This window comes from Trachymyrmex cornetzi, unplaced genomic scaffold (genome assembly GCF_001594075.2).
Source record: "Trachymyrmex cornetzi isolate Tcor2-1 unplaced genomic scaffold, Tcor1.1 scaffold11, whole genome shotgun sequence".
Lineage (NCBI taxonomy): Eukaryota > Metazoa > Arthropoda > Insecta > Hymenoptera > Formicidae > Trachymyrmex > Trachymyrmex cornetzi.
In genome coordinates this window covers 34,872-52,485 of record NW_017295653.1, presented here as the reverse complement: position 1 = coordinate 52,485, position 17,614 = coordinate 34,872, and the positions used below count along the sequence as shown (strand labels likewise).

General features: G+C 42.5%; 1 protein-coding gene across 1 annotated transcript in view; it reads left to right on the top strand.

Annotated features, from left to right (window-relative positions):
- gro (TLE family member transcriptional corepressor groucho) overlaps window positions 1-17,614 on the top strand; it is a 79,732-nt gene that overhangs the window by 52,145 nt on the left and 9,973 nt on the right. The window lies entirely within an intron of this gene.

Sequence of the window (17,614 nt, the reverse complement as noted above, 5' to 3'; positions counted from 1 at the left end):
GGCGGCGGCGGTGGTGGCGTCGCGACGCCCCGATGTGCTCGAATCGATCGGCAGTTCGATCGGACTCGATGTTTTACATTCTTACCATTTCATCCTATCAGATCTTTTTAATTTAAAATTCTCTATTCTATATTTTATTAATTAATCTTCGAATTTTTATTTAAATCTCCGGAGCTGATGTTGATTGGGCCCATTCAATTATAAATTTCTGTGTAAAATATGTCAAATAATTTAATTTTCTTTATGTATAAACTAATATATGTCCTGCACAATAGTTTTCAAAGGGATGTTCTAGGAACATCCTTAGGACATAGAACATCCTCTGACCGTCTTTAAAATGTCATTTGGAGAACTATTGTGTTTGAAATATACAGGGTGTTCCAAAATCCGCGAATCACAATATATCACAATTGGAAAGTTTTCGAAAAATTAAATAAAAAAGTTATGTGTACATTTTTATTTCAAGTAATAGTTTTTCAGATACAAATACTTAAATATAACCAATTACAGAGATTACTTTTAGACGACCACTTATCCATCGTGGTATTAGTAAACGCGCACTTTAACATTTAAACGAAATCCGTCTAAACATAGTCCGTAATTAGCCATATTTAAACGCTTATTATTTTACAAACTATTGCTTAAAATAAAAATTTACAAATAACTTGTTTACCTTAACCTTCGAAAACAATCTTATTTATTTTTCGATTCACGAATTTCGGGACATTCTGTATATGTAATACTTCATATTCATTTCCTTTTTTATACGAATTATGTCATCTTGATTCCTTGAAATTAATTAGTGCTTTTTAATTAATATTAATTTAAATTAAATGGGTCTTACAGACTAGCGTCAGTAACTGTGTTACAGATTTTGTCAGCTTTGGAAGGTTAAAATGAGTTGTAAAGTTATAAATTGTTGGAAGCAGAGCGCTCTGTAATTTCACGAAAATCGACTTTTCCGTTTGAGACTGTACTTTCTTCAGCTGATGAAAATAGAAAAAAAAAGTCAACGCATTGGTAACGCAGGTGCGTGCTGTTGCATTGAATATTACTCGTTGGTCAGTGCACACTTAACTATAGAGAGACTCGGCGTCGAAAAAGTTGCGCGTTCGGCGGAGGGCGCGTTTAGCTGAGAATTAAAATGCTAATTGCAGCGACGTCGAAAGCCGATAAAACGGCCGACACTCTCGAGCGATCAGGAGCGAGGGAGAAGGGCAAAGGGTGGTAGAATAAAGAGAGCGCGCGCGTTATATCGCTGGAAAGTAAACGTAAGAGTAATAAAAGGGCTGAGTTAGAATCGAGTTCGAGCCGCGCGATAAAGGATAGGAGAGCGTCGATGCTAACTTCCACTTAACCGTCGAATTCGCCGTAAAAAAAAAGGAGGGAGAGAAAGAGGAGAGGATGGAAAGTATGCTCGATAGTCTCGCGTGCCGTCTATGTCGGCCTCTCTTCGGCGGGAGCCGAGCGTCCCAAATGCAATCATGCGTCGCGGAAGTTTCCATCGAAATCGGATTACCCTCGTTCGCCGCAAAGGCGGAAAAAAGGACCCGGACTTCCTGGCCGGTCAAGAACCTGTGCCCGTATAACCCGCGAGAGTTCTTCCGTCTGTTAAGTCGGGCGATCGTCTATTTTGCTTAACGTCTATTCTGAAGTGAAGTTCCATGAAAGTGTGTTTCTCTGTCCTGAATCACAACGACAAAAAAGTGCGCGAGCTCCTCTCCAGAGGCACGAACGCGGACTCCAGGATAGAAGGGGACGCCGACGGAGAAGGGGTGGGTGTATAATTAAAAACCGTGAAAACAGGCGAACAGTTAGCCGGGTCGTCGTGCGCGCACTAACTAAATTGGATTATTTTTCTCAGCTGCTCCCTTACCTCCTTCGGCCGCCTCACTTACCCTCTCTTCATCTCTCTTTATCTTGTTCTGCTTTTTTCCGGTTCTGTTATTTTCTTCTTTCATTTTCTTTTTTTTTCCTTTACACCGATTAGAGCGTTTCTACGCGAATTTATCAGCCGACCATGTTGATACCATCAATATCTTTTTTCTTTCTCACGCGACCGTATTCGTTGATTTGCATTAATTATTTATTTAAAAGACGTCATAAAATCGTTGAGAAACGTGATCTATTATACAGGATGAGTCGCGTAATTCGAACGGGTTATACCTCCTTCACGGTTGATGATAGGAAAAAGTGGCAAGGGGAAAAAACTAAACGATTTAATGATGCCTGATTTCTTATGAAGTTACCGTCCTCGTATTGCATGACTCACCCCTCCAGATGCGGGTGGAAGAAGAAAGTAAATTAGCCACGAAATAAATACGCTAATAATGTGTAATAAATTACTTTATTAAGCAATATTTTTGAACATAATGATAAATTGAAGAAAGATAAAAGATATAATTCGGAGCAAAACTATAAACTATTTTCTTCGTCCATTTCAACTATCGAGGAACGTATTTCCCAATGGTTCTTCGCCACGTTCTGATGACTTCAGACCACCACTGTTAAAATTACTTCTCGGACAACCGTGTAGTTGTCGCGGCCAATTGTCGCGGCCAAGCTACTCTGGTGAAAATCAAGGAATCGCTGGCGACTAGCATCTTGCCTCCAGCTTCTTTCTCTGCGTTCTCCTTCCAACCATGCTTTCGTATTATCCTTCGTTCTTTCTGGATGTACTAACGATGCGTCGTTTACACGGGCAATCCCTTCGGTCCCAAGAGTGCTGAGAAGTTTGTTTGAAGTTGAGGCACTGAACAGATCCGGTCATCAGCCGCATTTCCCCCGCAACCGTGAGTTAACTTAAAGTCATGATAAATGGAAAGCAATTTTAATGAAATTACAAAATTGTTATTACAATGTAATGATGTGACAAAATGACGACATTATATTATTATTTAACAATTTATAATTGTTAGATAATGTAATTGTTAGAACATGAAGAACTCTGTTTACATTCCATTTTTTAATAATCATCATAATATGAAATTACAAAAATATTTATCGTTAATATTCCAACAAGATTTAGATATCAAAATAAAATATTTTTACGACGGCGCTGTCAATCGATTTTTTTTCGTGATTGGTATTCTCATAATTAATCTTTTTACTTATTTACTTAATAATTTTTTAATCTTTTTATATTATGCGACAAAATTATAGTAAATGCTTTATATATTGAAATGTTCACTTTTTATGTATACTTATTGAAATCCGTCACATTGAAATCGCGAACACATCTCCCTAGTGCAGAATAACATGATCAAGAACGCGAACGCAACATCGTATCCGGTCGTATGCATATAATTCACGAGAAGACCGACGAAGACGAAGAGAGAGAGAGAGAGAGAGAGAGGGGTGGGAGGAAAGAGAAGGGGAACGCATCCGGAAATGAGTTTTCGTTCGTGTCCACGCTTAGGTTCTTAGGACTGCCATCGAGTTTCGTACCTACATGTGCACGCCGAGAGAGGATTAGTCGTAGCTCAGGACACCACTACCACTATCTCTCTAACCCCTTCGCTTCATCCCCGAGGAAGCATTAATCAAAGGAGCAACCGTATGCTCTGTTTCCGTCGCGACGAAAGCTGCTGCCGGTTCCCCACATGAAATCGCTATTTCGCGGGAAAGGGGTTTATTTTGTCTTACACGTGTCGGATCGAAAATACAGTCTTACAAATCGAAAACTTTCAATGATTATTTTACAATATTTTCTTAAGTTTATTTAACTTTTAAATAGACAGGTGACAACATTCCGCGCATAATTATCTTGCTAATCTTATTTCGAAACAGGAAAACAAAAAATGTTGCTCATTAGTTTTACATTTCATCATTTCATAAGAATATAAATAATGTAAATTTAACTTTATACATGCTGTTAAAAAATATATAAAATTTTGATTAGGCCATTCTAAGCACCCACACCTATCTATTTAAAGAGATTCAAATCAGCGATTAATTTTAATTCCAATCCAAGTGTATAAAAAATGGCTCCAATATATGTGTGCGATTAGTTTCCAGTGAAAAAATAACTTATTATACTCTCTCTGCAGTCTAAACTAATCACATAGCAGATATTGAAACCACTTTTTACACACTTGGATTTACAGTATTAAGTTGAAATATATATGTATGTTATTTGTGTATAGTTTTTTTTTATCTATACGCGATATTTATTATGACTGAGAAAAAGGATCTATTTGATGTCTTTGTGGTAACATTTCGAGAATAGTGTATCCAGTTCTCGATTACTGCTTTATTTGGTATAATTACTTCTACCGCGTAAATGGAGAGATTGTGTCTGAATGTCTGACTGTGACCTCATTTTCTCGTAATCGTCATCCCGGCCGGTTGTCACTACTACGGCGCTACTACATTGTGGAGCGAGGAGAGGCAAAAAAGATTCCCGATAAAATCCTGGGATCTACCTCGCGCGCCCGCGGCGGTCTCGGTAATGCGACGGAGCATAGTGCTCGTTGTGAAATAACGTTTCAAAAGCGTGTCGGATGGCAAAGTGCATTTTTCATAGCGGTCGAAATGAAATTGAAGACGGAAAATCTCAAACGTGTTAAATGGTGAAATTTTCGCGAGAGAGACACGTGCTGCTGCATGATGAAAAGTAACTTCAGGTAGATGCTAGAAGTACCTAATTAATCGTTCAATTAAAATTCGTTCGACCTAGTAATCCCGGGGGGTAACTTGGAAATCTTTTTAGAAACGTGCCCCAGTTATCTGTTACAAGAATTATCGGCTTCTCAAAGTTGAATTTTTTTCGTTCAGTTTTTTGTTTCGATACTCTACGAGCAAGGTACCGGAATGTTATTTTAGTGTTGTTCGAAAAAAAAGGAAAAAAATCGCATTTGTTTACACACTGAATGCGCAAGTATTCACGGATTTCACAGGATTAATCGAAATTCTCACGGCATTAGATGCGCTAATGAATGGGAATAGTTGAATTCGAGGCGGAATCAATGCTGGGGTGTTTACGAAGACGGTGGTTGAGGTCGGCCGGTTTAACGTGTCTCCTCGCCCTGATCCGTAGAAACTTGCAGATATCGGGACGCGCGTAGATGTGCGGTAGATTCATCTGGTGGGAATTTAGGCGGCGAGAAAGAGAGTGAAGCGATACGATAGCGAGAAAGCGAGAAAGACAACGAAAAGCATAGGAGGTGGAGATAGCGCGCAGAGGAGAAGGTGGAGGAAGAGTTGGGACGGGTTGGGATGGGTGGGTGGTTGAATTTTTCATCTGACCACGTCGAACCAATTAAAGCGGACCACGGTACCCAACCTCCACCTCCAACCTCTTCCACTTTTTTCGTTCTCTCTTTATTTCCGCCCCGCGTGCTGGCCTTTATCCACCCTCTCTCTGCCACCTCCCTCCCTCCCTCCCTCCCCCACGCGAACATGAGAGAGAGAGAGAGGGAGAATGTTCTCTTTCTCGGATGTGCCCTCTTCCGTCTCGTTCCCGCCCGCACGTCGCACCCCCTTTCCCGGCACCGCGCGTTCCTCCTTCCATCCTCTCGTCTTCCTCCTCCTGCCTTCGTTCACTCACTCACTCACTCACTCACTCTCTGGCAACTCGTTGGATTTTTTCGCGTCACGAGGCGGTGTAATTTATTTGGCCGAGGTAGAGAGGCACCCGCGAGGAGGTGGTCGACGAAACGAGCGGGGGTTGGGCCGGCGGGACGAGGGCTACGAGGGGGGTATATCGCGGGAGAATAGGTGGAGGCGGCAGAGGTGAGGCGGCACGGAGGCGGAGGTGACGCGGCTAGAATGAGAGCACGAGGGATAGCACGGAGGGTAGGAGGGGGACTGGTTTCAGTTTATTTTGTGGGTCCTACCTACCCGCTCGTCACTGTCCAACCCCGCGTTGGTCAGAGTCGGTATACGTTGTTCCCCGTGCCTCTGTCTCGCTCTTCTTCTTCTCTAGCGCAGCTTCGTTTCCTCTTTCGTTTTTGTATTCGCATCCCTCCCCCGCATCCGCCCGTCCGCCCTTCTCGCTCTTATACGATATCACCATCCTTTTTTTTCGCTCTGTCTCTTTTTTCCCCCCCTCCCCGTTCCTTTTTTTTCCTCGCTCTATCCGTCTCCCTCTATCGCGACTGTATACGTATATAATATAACCCACTCGTTCGCTCCACGCGAACAGCAACGCCGCGCGCGCGCGATATAATATTAAAAAAAAAAAAAAAAAAACTCGGTACTTCCTGATGGATCCGCTCCTGTATTTTTCGATTACTTCGCAAGCACGGTTTTTCCCCGGTGCAATCCGACCCCCGCGCGCCGACGCTCCGCCCTTCACCTGTTCCACCTGTCAACTCACCGAGAGGGCTGCGCCTTCTGCTGGAAATTGAAAAGATCCTCGGTGTGATTTGTCGTCGTTCCACTACTGTCTTTGTCGAATGCGAACGATAAAACTACACGCATCCCTTGATCTCTCGCGCAATAACTCTCGCGGAACAGATATACACATTTTTTTTTCTTTTCCCTTCTTTCCGCTAATTGTAATTTGTGACTTTAAAATATTAGACGGGAAGAAACTCTTTCGCGTCTCTCATGTTTTATATCACGTTTCTCTATGTATTCATTATAATATTTATATTTTATCGTGCTACTGCATCGAAGTATGTTATAAAATTTATTTAAGCGTTTTTTTGCAGTTGTAAAAATCTATTGATTCTTTTACGGCACTTTTATTTTGTCGAAGTACCTTTTTATGGTACCTTAACCAAACGTACGTATGTGATACAAGACCTGACGATATTAACGTCGGATGTCGAGACTCGGTACTATCGCTTCGGGCGATCGAATCGATCTCGCAGCTGCCGGTGAGCGTAAGATCGTAGTTTTCTGTTGACCACGCGCTAAATCGCGACTATCGATCCGCCCTCCGCGTATTAACGGCGACGATTAGATAACAATAATACGTTCACCGGGAGTATTACGCGATGCCAGCTGCGCACTTCTTGGTCGATTATCGTTCGCGCTCGGCCACGCCACCGGACTTCTAACTAGTTGCGCGTGGTGGTACTAATGAGAATCCCGCGTCCACGAGAATCCCTCATCCATCATCCTTCCGCGTTATTTCCGATTCGCGCCGCGCACGCTTCGCGGTCTATCCCTTGCACTCGATAATTTGCACTTCGTTACCTTATTGGCTACTTAAAATTTTTTCGTACTTAAACCAGTGTCAGTTTTTACGAGGCAACGCATTGAAAGATTTTTTTTTTTTTATTACACGGCGTGCCTCACATCTACTGACAATGAGTTTTTTTATATACACGATTTCGCTGAAGTATCTAAAAATTTAGGCGTATACGAATCTGAAAATAATCTTGCCGAACTATTAAAATAATTACATTGGAAATAAATGGACGAATTAAAAGATTCTGATTATATCAATCAGAATTCCGCTAATCTCAGTCAGATTTCTAATTAATCCAATCGGACATTTTTCTCAATGTAGGAAATTCAAGCGTGATGAGCAATGTAGCAAAAAGTTTTGATATTCTGGCAACCGACTTAAACATTCTACATAATTATTTTGATAGTCCAACAAGATTATTTTCAGGTCTATATGTAACTAAATGATATGGAGTAGAATTATATAGAAAATTGGGTCCTAGTGAAATAAATTGGTTTTTATATATGTTATATAATCTGGTAAACAAAAAATGTTATAGACACATAGCTCAAATAAAAAATAATTCTTAAAGTTAATAATAATAATCGAATTCTCTCGAGATTTAAACAACAATGATGAAATAAACGTTCAAATGAGAATACAATTTTTTTACACGGTAATACATGCGTTACAAATTAAATATATTTATAGTATAGATAGTTCTTAAGCTAAGGTGTATAAAAAAAAACGTAAAACTTGCACTCCCAGACTATGTATAGATAGAACAGACCTTTGATAAATCTTAACTTTGATAAATTAAAATCTATCCATTATTGAGTCTCTATAACATCTTTTATTCACCACATTATAAACTATAATATATTATATATGAATAACGAAACTCACTTTATCGGGATCCAATTTTTCATGCGCGGAGTTCTTTGTAGATACTTTAGCAAAAGCGTTTTTTTCCGTATATAGATTTTTTGACTGAATTGGGAATGGAATCAATTTCTTCTAAACGAAAGATTATCGATATTTATTAACAGTATTTTATGATATGTTTTATCACATTTCGACAAGACGAATGAAAGTTTTCGTTGAAGAAATTTCACACGGAATCAACGATTTGGCTGGAGTATCTAAAAATTGAGCTAGACAGATTTGAAAATAATTTTGTTGCACTATCAAAATAATTGCGTAAGAATCTCAAACGTGATAAACAATGCTGTACAAAGCTTTGACATTCTAGTAATTAGTTTGAGTGTCTTACATGGAAAAAAAAAAGTTGCTGGCTACAGCTAATTCTGACTAGCTGAAATTGCGTTAGCTACTGTAGCTATGAAATTTGCTAATACATAGAAAGGATTTACTGCTGTAGCTAATATAAGGACGTGATAGCAAAGTATGCATGTCTGTTACAGATCAATTTATTTAGCAGCATGAAGTTAGTTGCCATAGATATCGGATATGTCCGTATAAAAGGAAATTGTCTCTACCACAGCTAAATATGGTTTGCTGAAACTGTACTTGCTACCAAATTGTCTGCTACACAGAAAACGTTTGCTGCAATGATCAATAGATCGACATAATAGCAAAATGCTTGTCTGTTACAATGATAATATTTAGGCCTCACAGCTAATGGAAATTAGACCTCGTGGATGCGACATTAGGTACCTATATGTTACGACTGGAATTTAGCTACCACACGCAAATTTTTATTGCTTCAACTAATCATTTTTTTCCGTGTACATAATTATTTTGATGGTCTAAATTATTTTCAGATCTGTAGTTAAATTTGTATAGAGATACTCTAGCAAAACCGTTCTTTTCGTGCACTTTTTCGTTATTCAATTTGAATTCAAATGTCTGTACGGACAGAAAGTAAGATCCAGACGCCAGCACACTTCTTGCCGGCCAATCCCCTGATCGCCATTCACCCGGGCACTAAGTAGTAAATAACTTGGTTATCGATTACAAAAAGGTGAGCTCCCAGTCCCGTGAGGTTCCCGCCAGCACGGAGTAGGATTCATCAATTCGGGTCGGCGTAACAAATTTTATATCCGTCTTTGCGCCTTATTACTTTTTCAGACGCGAGCGCTCGGAACAGTCGATATCTCCGACGGGCGGGCTCTTGTTACAAAACGCTCTGTCGACCTCTCACAATCGTGAGAGACGTCGGTGGACCTGTCTTCCTCTCGCCGAGGCGGGATACCGGGATGTCTTTCTTCGTCTCACTCAACCCCGACTCTATCCGTCTCTTTCTTATTCTCCGTTTCGTCTCATCTCTTCCTCCTTCTCCTCCACTTCCTCTTGGCCCGCCACCTCTCTTTGCTGCATCCCTTGGTGCCGCTTCCACTAGCTCTCCTCACCAGGAATATAAAGATCTCGACGATCTCGGTTGTAGCGGCCAACCCAGTGGCGTAACTACGAATTTCAAAGCTTCTCTATTTTACGACCCGGTATTCCGATGTCGAAAACCCCTCTTCGCGCGCGCCTTATTCCGTTTCAATTCTGATCAATAACGTTTCATTAAGTTTATCGCCTTGAATGAGACCATTCAGACAAAATGTACGAATAAAATTGTAATAATACAGTTTACGGAAATTTAAGATCAATCTTCTTATAAGGGAAATTTTTTAAAATCAGAATCAATTGAAACTAACGGAAAAATAAGATTTCACCAGTAGCTATTTAACCAGTGCAATTAAAAATGAAAGAATCCATCGATAGAGCGCGATGTGCAGTCGATCAACGCGTCAGACCGCGTTAATGAATTAATTAAGTAATCAATCAATCAGTTGGGACGCGTCAAAAGTGGAGGAGTGGGGTTGGATTTCGTTTCATAGACGTGTTTCTTTTTCGGTGTAGCGAGGGAAGAGAGATGTGCCGAGAGAAAAAAAAAGCGCAGCCGTTGCTCTTTAGCGATGAAAAGAAAGGCGGTCAACGCGAAAGCTCTCGCAGGGCTTTTATAAACTCTGCATTATATTGTACACGCCGAGACGTAAAATAATATTAACAACGATGAACAGAATATTTTTTTCTTAATATTGCATTTATTATCGTTGAGATATATGTTTTTATTAACGTTGTTTGTCGTACGGAGAATAAACCTCAAAATTGTGGCGCTAAAATAATTTAACTCATCCAAATTATGGCGCTAAGATAATTTTACTCGCAAACGTTTAAGAAATTATCTCTCTTTTTGTTTAACGACTTGTTTGTAGATCAGCGTGAAAGATAATCCTCTGGTGACGGTACTGTTTATTTCTAAAATGAATAGAATGGTACGTATTATATAGTTTTAATAATCTGCCGCAAGTATCACGATGCGTGACAGATACGCGACGCGTAAGGGAAAATAGCGCAAGCATCAATCTCAATAAATTGCAGTTGAAAATTGTTAACTGAAAATTGTAACTCGCGTTTGTTGCGCTCAGTTCATAATATGTATCGCGAACCGTGGCGTCGTGACAGTGGAAAAAAGTCAGGCTCGAATCAAAGAAACGCCTACAAATCGACGCGCGCTTGCAAGCGTGCGCTTTCATGCACGCATCGGTGCGCTTTGACGCCTTTCTGAATCGCGTGCATACACGTATACACTCACGTACGTACACACGCGTGCGAAACGAGGCTCTCTCGGCGTCAACGATGAAACGCATACGTGCACGTGCACAAGAAGCACTTGGGATACCTAAAGCGGAAATTCGAGGTGTGTACGTGGTTGCGAGTGTATCTGCCGTGGCGCCTTGGGGCAGAGAGGGCGGCGAGAGGGGGGAGGGGGAGGGAAGGAGCGCAGGCAGAGGGTGCTAGGAGGCCAGGGCGGTTGCTCGGGGAGTTGGGGGTGGCGTGCAGGGTGGTATGATGACAAAACATTCGCTCTGAGCTTCCGCGGGGGATCGGGGACGCGGGGGCCGCTCGATGTACAGCCGAAGGGGTTTGGTGGCGGCGCGGGGGGAGGGAGAAAGGGTGGCGAGACGGAGGGGAGCTGGGTTAGGTTCGCGGCTGCTCTCGGGGGCCAGGGGTGACCGCGCGGGGGTGTGGGGAAACGTGAGCGCCGGGCGGAAAGAGACCTCCATCCACCAGCCTCACCCTCACCCTCTTTTGCCTCCTCCTCTTCTCCTCCTCCTCCTCCTCTGTAAGCGAGGTGAGGTTGTACGGTCGGCTCGCGTCGTTCGTGTGAAACGCGCGTGTACGTGTGTATCTCGCGCACGGACGCGTATGGTCGCGCGCGGTTGTGTACACGAGTGTTACTACTTCGTGTACTACCCTCAGCGAGTGTGTGGAGAACGGGCGAAGGATGAGAGAGAAGGAGAGAGAGAGAGGGGGGGGAGAGAGAGAGGGAGAGAGAGACCGAGAGAGTGAGAAAAAGAGAGACAGGAGATGGATAGATAGTACAAGACAGAAAGAGAAAAAGAGAGAGGGAGAGAGAGGAACACGGCGACGTGGCGAGGAGGTTTATATCCATCATTTTGTATTTCTCGCAGACATAAAAATCTATACCATCGCCGACCCTCCCGCCCGCCCACCGACAGCAGCACACCGCGCCACGCCACACCACACCACGCACAACACCGCCACGCCGTTTCGCTTCGCGCCAGAGCTTCGCGTCCCTTCGCCGCGACCGACCAACGCTTTCACCACCCATCCGAGCACCTTCTCTCTCTCCCGCTCCTCTCGCGACCTACTCACCCTCGTCTCCCGTTTCCCATCCCTCTTTCCATCACTCGCGCCCTACGTACGGAGCCGAACCCTGGCTGTGCATCGAGAGAGAGTGTACAACCGCCGTCTCACTCTCCTCCGTCACCCCTGCACCGCTGGATGGATAGATGGATGGATGGATGGATGGATGGATGGATGGATGGGGTTGAGCGATGAAGGGAGGGTGGGGTAGGGTGGAGCGGGAGTGCAAATATCGTATTTATTGTATGACGGGTCCGCGTATCCCGAGCTAACGCCTCCTGCCGGCCCACTTCCTCCTTCTCCTCCTCCTCCTCCTCCTCCTCCTCCTCCATCTCCTCTTTCCAGCGCATCGAGAGAGCGCGTCCCTTTTTCCGACTTGCTCTCTCGCCTCTCGTCGCTCTCTGCTTCCTCCCACCCTGTGTGTACATATATACGTATGTATATACGTGTGCGCGTTTCGCACCTTTCGAGAATGCTTCTTTCGCTCTTTATAACGCCCGGGACATACTCGGACCACCTTCAGGCCGAGCCCTTTACCGAGGATGGCTCACTAAGGGAACGAGAAGGGAACGATATTGTCGTTGTTCGTTGTCGCCGCTGTGACTCTTTGTAGTATAATCGTTTGACGATGAGGATCGAGTTATCATTGGCACTCTCCTCCACTTTCTTCTCCTTTCTTCCCCCTCCCCCCCTCCTCTCTCTCTCTCGAAGGTAATTATGAATACTGTTCAAAGCGATGCAATAAGGACGCGCTGATTGAACATTTAATAGGAGGTTTAATATCGCGCGCCCAGCGCCGCGTTCGCGCTGCTTGGCATAACAACAAGTGGATTTATAACGACGAGACTACTACCCCCGACTCCGCACACGCGGAGGTGCGAATATTCGTTGTTGGTGGTCGCGGTCGCGAGCACACTTGGACGTATCGTACCACGCTTTGCTGCACGGATCGACTGTAATTCGCTTTTATCGAATGACGAGGGTGAGCCGCCCCTTTCACGCCGCGTGTAAAGTAATTATTGGACAAATGCATCGGTGTCTTGGAACGACAGGGTTGTCACAAATTCCTCATCCGAAAATTTTAGAACTTTTCCCCGATTTCCAGATAAAAATTTCATGACTTTTAATAACGTTAAAAATTCTTTTTTGTATATTTTCATCCTGATTGAGAAACCGTTAAATATTTCGTTGAGAGATTAATTTAAATTAATTAATCGTTAAGTTGACAGTATTCGAAAATTGCCTAGGTGTGATGTACGTACGTTAAACCTTTTTAAGGCCGAGAATTTTTATTTTCCAGAAAATTTTGCGAAATTCCCTGACTTCCCTGACCGTTTTCGATTGTCTTGACAATTCCGACTTCTAGTTTTGCGGCAACCCTGAACGAGAGTGATCGGTATTGCTGTGTGATCTAAAAGTGAATGAAAGAGAACGTCGTATTAGAGGTACCTCTTTTATTAAACGTCTTCAACTTTTAAGTTGAAGATAAGATATCCTATTTCAAATCTTATTGAGAAGTTGAAAAAATATCGATGTAAATAATTAGACTGGGATAAATATAATGATTGACTATTAACATTTACGAGATAGCACAGGGCACGCGAGTGCGATAGTTGCCGTCAACTGTGCGTCATGTCGGAGAAACGACTCTCATCGTAAGACACGGCGCTTTTAGTAAAACGCCAACGCCCCATACATGCGCGCGAAATCCGGGGATAGGTGAGGGGGATGGTAACAAGAGCGGCGGGCGGAGGGGGGGGAAGGGGGTCTGTTGTGGATGTCAGAAGCAAATGTGCTTTCGGCGCGGAAGGAGCTTAAGGAGCCCGTAAATTTCCACACCGTGGAAAAACGACATGCACGAGCCTGTTGAAATCCTCTCGCCGAGCAGAAGGTCCTCCCTTACCTTCCCTACCCTCTTTCAAACTCCGTTTCTCTCCTTTTTTTTTCGCTCGCTTGTTTCCCTCTTTTATTTCTCTTTCTGCCGCCGCGTGTCTTCCCCCCCTCTTCCTCGCCACCCTTTACTCCCGCGGCGCGAGGCTATTGGCCACTTTCAAATTTAATTTTCTCACACAGCGGCGATGCCGAAAAACATTTACGGGCTATAAAGGATCGGTGATGGGAAGTGCAAACTATGGTTACAAAAAAAGAGAGAGAAAGAGAGATAGAGAAAGTTCGTCGGAAACGTGAGGTGGGACTCGTATGCGTCCGACCGCAAAACTGACGAGCCAGAGATGGCGAACGTTACCGTCGAACGATCTTTGAGGGACGTAAAATGTCGTGATGCGACGATAGACATCGAATGCCGGCGGCGAGACGTCGGGACGTGTCGCGACGCCAACATCTCGAAATTCTGTAATCGAACGCCTGCCGTTGGTAACGATATCTGAGCCTTAGAACAGTGGTACAAGTTATCTTGTATTCCTTATTTTCAGAGATAAAAGCACTTAAAAGTACTTAATAGAAAATTCAATTGTTTTGTTGCAGTATCTTCTGTGGTGGACACTTTAAGAAATACTTTAAGAATACAAGTCTTTTTTATTATAACATTTTATTCTCCATATATAAAATGATATTATTATTTTATGAATATATACTTATTCTATATTAAAGAAAAGAAAATTGTATGTATAAGAAATAATTTGAGAAGTTTAAAAATGTAGAATAATAATACTCACGAAATTAATAGTGGAATAGTACAACGAATATGAGTCAGATAATTAGAGCGTAATAATAAATTAGTTAAAAATAATGTAATTAAATAAAAATGTTTTAGCTCTTTTTTAAGCCATCTTCAATTTGTATTCGTAAAGATGTATGTTACATGTAGATGTATCTTGTTGTGGACTACGAAATACTCCCTGCATGAGATGTAAAATAAGAGCTGCTTGGCACCAATTGTAGACATGGTTTCCACTATGGTAAATGAGTTAATTTGAAAATAGTGTTAAAAACAGCTAGGAATTAAAAAATAGTAAACGAGAGAGGTGTAGACTCTCAGGGTTCAGATTTGTCAAGAAGTATAATTTAAGATCAAATTTAATAAAATAAGATTAATTATAAAAATAGTTTGTGCCGATTCTAAACATTAAGAAGTGATACGTACAGAAAAATACATACTATACGCAAGTAATAATTACTTCTTCCAAGTATTTTAAGAATTCATATAATTCATATCTGTCATAAGTTTATTAAAAGCATTAAATTTATTCAAAATATATTTTGAATCCTAATAAGTTTAATACTTTAATCAAGATTATTAAATTAAAATAAATTTACTTATTATATAAAGTCGTTTCTCCGATCAATTTTAAAATATTTTTCAAAAGAAAATAAATTCTTGTTTTGAATATATAATAATGAGTTTTTCTAAAATTTGTAATAAATACATTTTAAGATTATTATCAAGAAAATATTTTTGTTACTTAATAGGGAAAAAATTAATTAAGTAGTCACTTTTCTCAACAACGAAATGATATTTTTCTGTGTGTAATTGTTAAAAAACCGTGATAGATTTAAGAGCTGTATTCGACAAAAACTAACGCAAGGTTGCGCTGACGGGGGAAATAAATGTGATTGCGTTAGTTGTATTGCGAGTATATAAAACACTGGTGATAAATTTTGCCATCGGCGCGGATGAATGAATCGCGATTAATGAAGCCGCGATTAAGGAATCATAATTGGTGGCAACAGGGAATCGCGCGAAGGTGGAAGAGAAGTAGAAGGAAATAAAAGGCGGAAATGCGTGCGAAGGAGAGAAGAAGAGAGAGAGAGAGAGAGAGAGAGAGAGAGAGAGAGAGAAAGAGTGGAAGAAGTGAGAAAAGGTTGAAGGCCGCAATGAGCTGAGCTTTTCCACGCTTCCCCTAATTACATTTTCATACGAACCGTTTCCCCTTTATTTTCTCCTCCGCCCTACGACCATTTTTCCCGGAGCTAAATCCCCCACCATCCCTATTCTCCGTCAACGACTGCTACCCTTTTCTTCCGTTTCTTCGCTCTTGTCTCTGTCTTCGTCTCTTTTCCTTCCACTCCCCGATGACCCCTTTCCTTCCATCCTCTCGCGCCTTTCCGCGCTGGAAAAACGCTTTAATACATTTTCGTCGCTCGTCGCCGTACGACGAGAGAAAAAAAGAGAGAGGGAAAACAAGAGGAATATCACCTCCGGGTCGCAGTCTCGAAACGCGTCAATTTCCGCGACGCGCGTACAAGTCCCGCATTAAGGGCGCATTAAGGAGCGCATTCAGCAAGGCGTGGGTTCTGAAGCGGACTGTCTGTGAAACGGATTCTGAGTTCTAAAGTCCGAAGCCGAGATTACTATTGCACCGAAGAGACGTACTTGCCAGAGAGTTCGATGTTAGTTTTAAGCCAGTTCCGAAGTCAGTTTCCTCGTCATTTATCGACACCCATCATTATCGATAACCACGCGTGCAACTTTCTTTACATCACAACGTTATCGTGATCGCGATGATTATCACATCTCACCCCCTTGATTTCTACATATTCGAGCTTTGACATTCTCAGGGAGTTTCTATATATTCTTGAAGTAAGATAGTAAAGAGATAAATGTATTGCCCATCATATTTTATTACTTTCTCTCGCAGCGACAACTACACCTTACTTTGACCTACCGTTATTCTCGACGATGAAGCGTCACAGCGACGGACGATTTTTGTTGTCGACGAGCGTGCTCACCCTCCGTACGTTGCCTCTCGTATACCTCCATGTATATTCAGCGCACGCGACATAATCGCTTTAATACATTTCCACTGCGTCCTCGCTACGAAACATAAAAGCGGTCATCCCTGTAAGAGTTAGGGGATAATACTTACTAGCGCGTCGTCGCCTTAGACCAAATACACACTAGGCACTGAATGCACTGCCGGGTACTTTGTATCATCCCGGACACGCTTTAACGCCAGAAGCCACGTAGTATCTAATTCTTCTCGGTCTGTTAAAATCTTCGTACGCTTTTTCTTCTTTTCATTCAAGCGTAATAAGATATTTCGGAGAAATCGATTTTCGCATCACAATGAATGTACTCACGCATTTTCCATGTTATGCATTGCAGCTGCTTCACGTTAAAAGCTGTAAAATTGGAGTTTTACAAATTGTACCGTGTAATTAAATTTGCATGGGAATTTTACGAGAGTTTACGCCTCGCAGCGAAAATTAAACGTCGATGTGCAAATGATATCGCTGCGTATATTTGCAATCGGCGAACGCGACGGATTTCGTATGCGATGCAATAGCCGAGCGCTCGTATGGTCGGATAATCCCATTCCCGTTCGAGAGCGGACACGCCGCTTTTCCCATCGTAGCCACTCGCTTAACTTTGCGAAAGTCAGCAGCGGGAGACGAGACTAGGAAGTGAAAGAAGAAGAAGAAGAAGAAGAAGAAGTAGTAGTAGTATAGTAGATAGACGGCAGGGGGAAGAGGGGACATGGAAAGCCTTCGATTCTTCTTTCGCTCTCGTGCGTTTGTTTACAGAGGACCTCGATAGAAGGTGGCTGGTACGGAACGAGGGTACAGGACCTCGGTAGCAGGAAGGGGAGAAGGATCCGGAGCGGAGGGACCGTAACAGAAAAGTACCTGGGGTAGACGTGCGAAGAGCGAGACGAGAGGTCGCGGAGGAAAGAAACGAGCCGAAGTGGAGAAGAAGGAGGATGAGGGGGCAAAGAAAAAAAAAGAATTCGAGAATTCTCGAAGCGAAGAGTCGAGTGGTTGGGTGGTCGAATAATAGAGCTGCCCTTAATACCGTCATCCCCGCGCTATCCCCGGGTTAAACGAGGGAAGAGGTCGGCGGAGGAAGCAGCG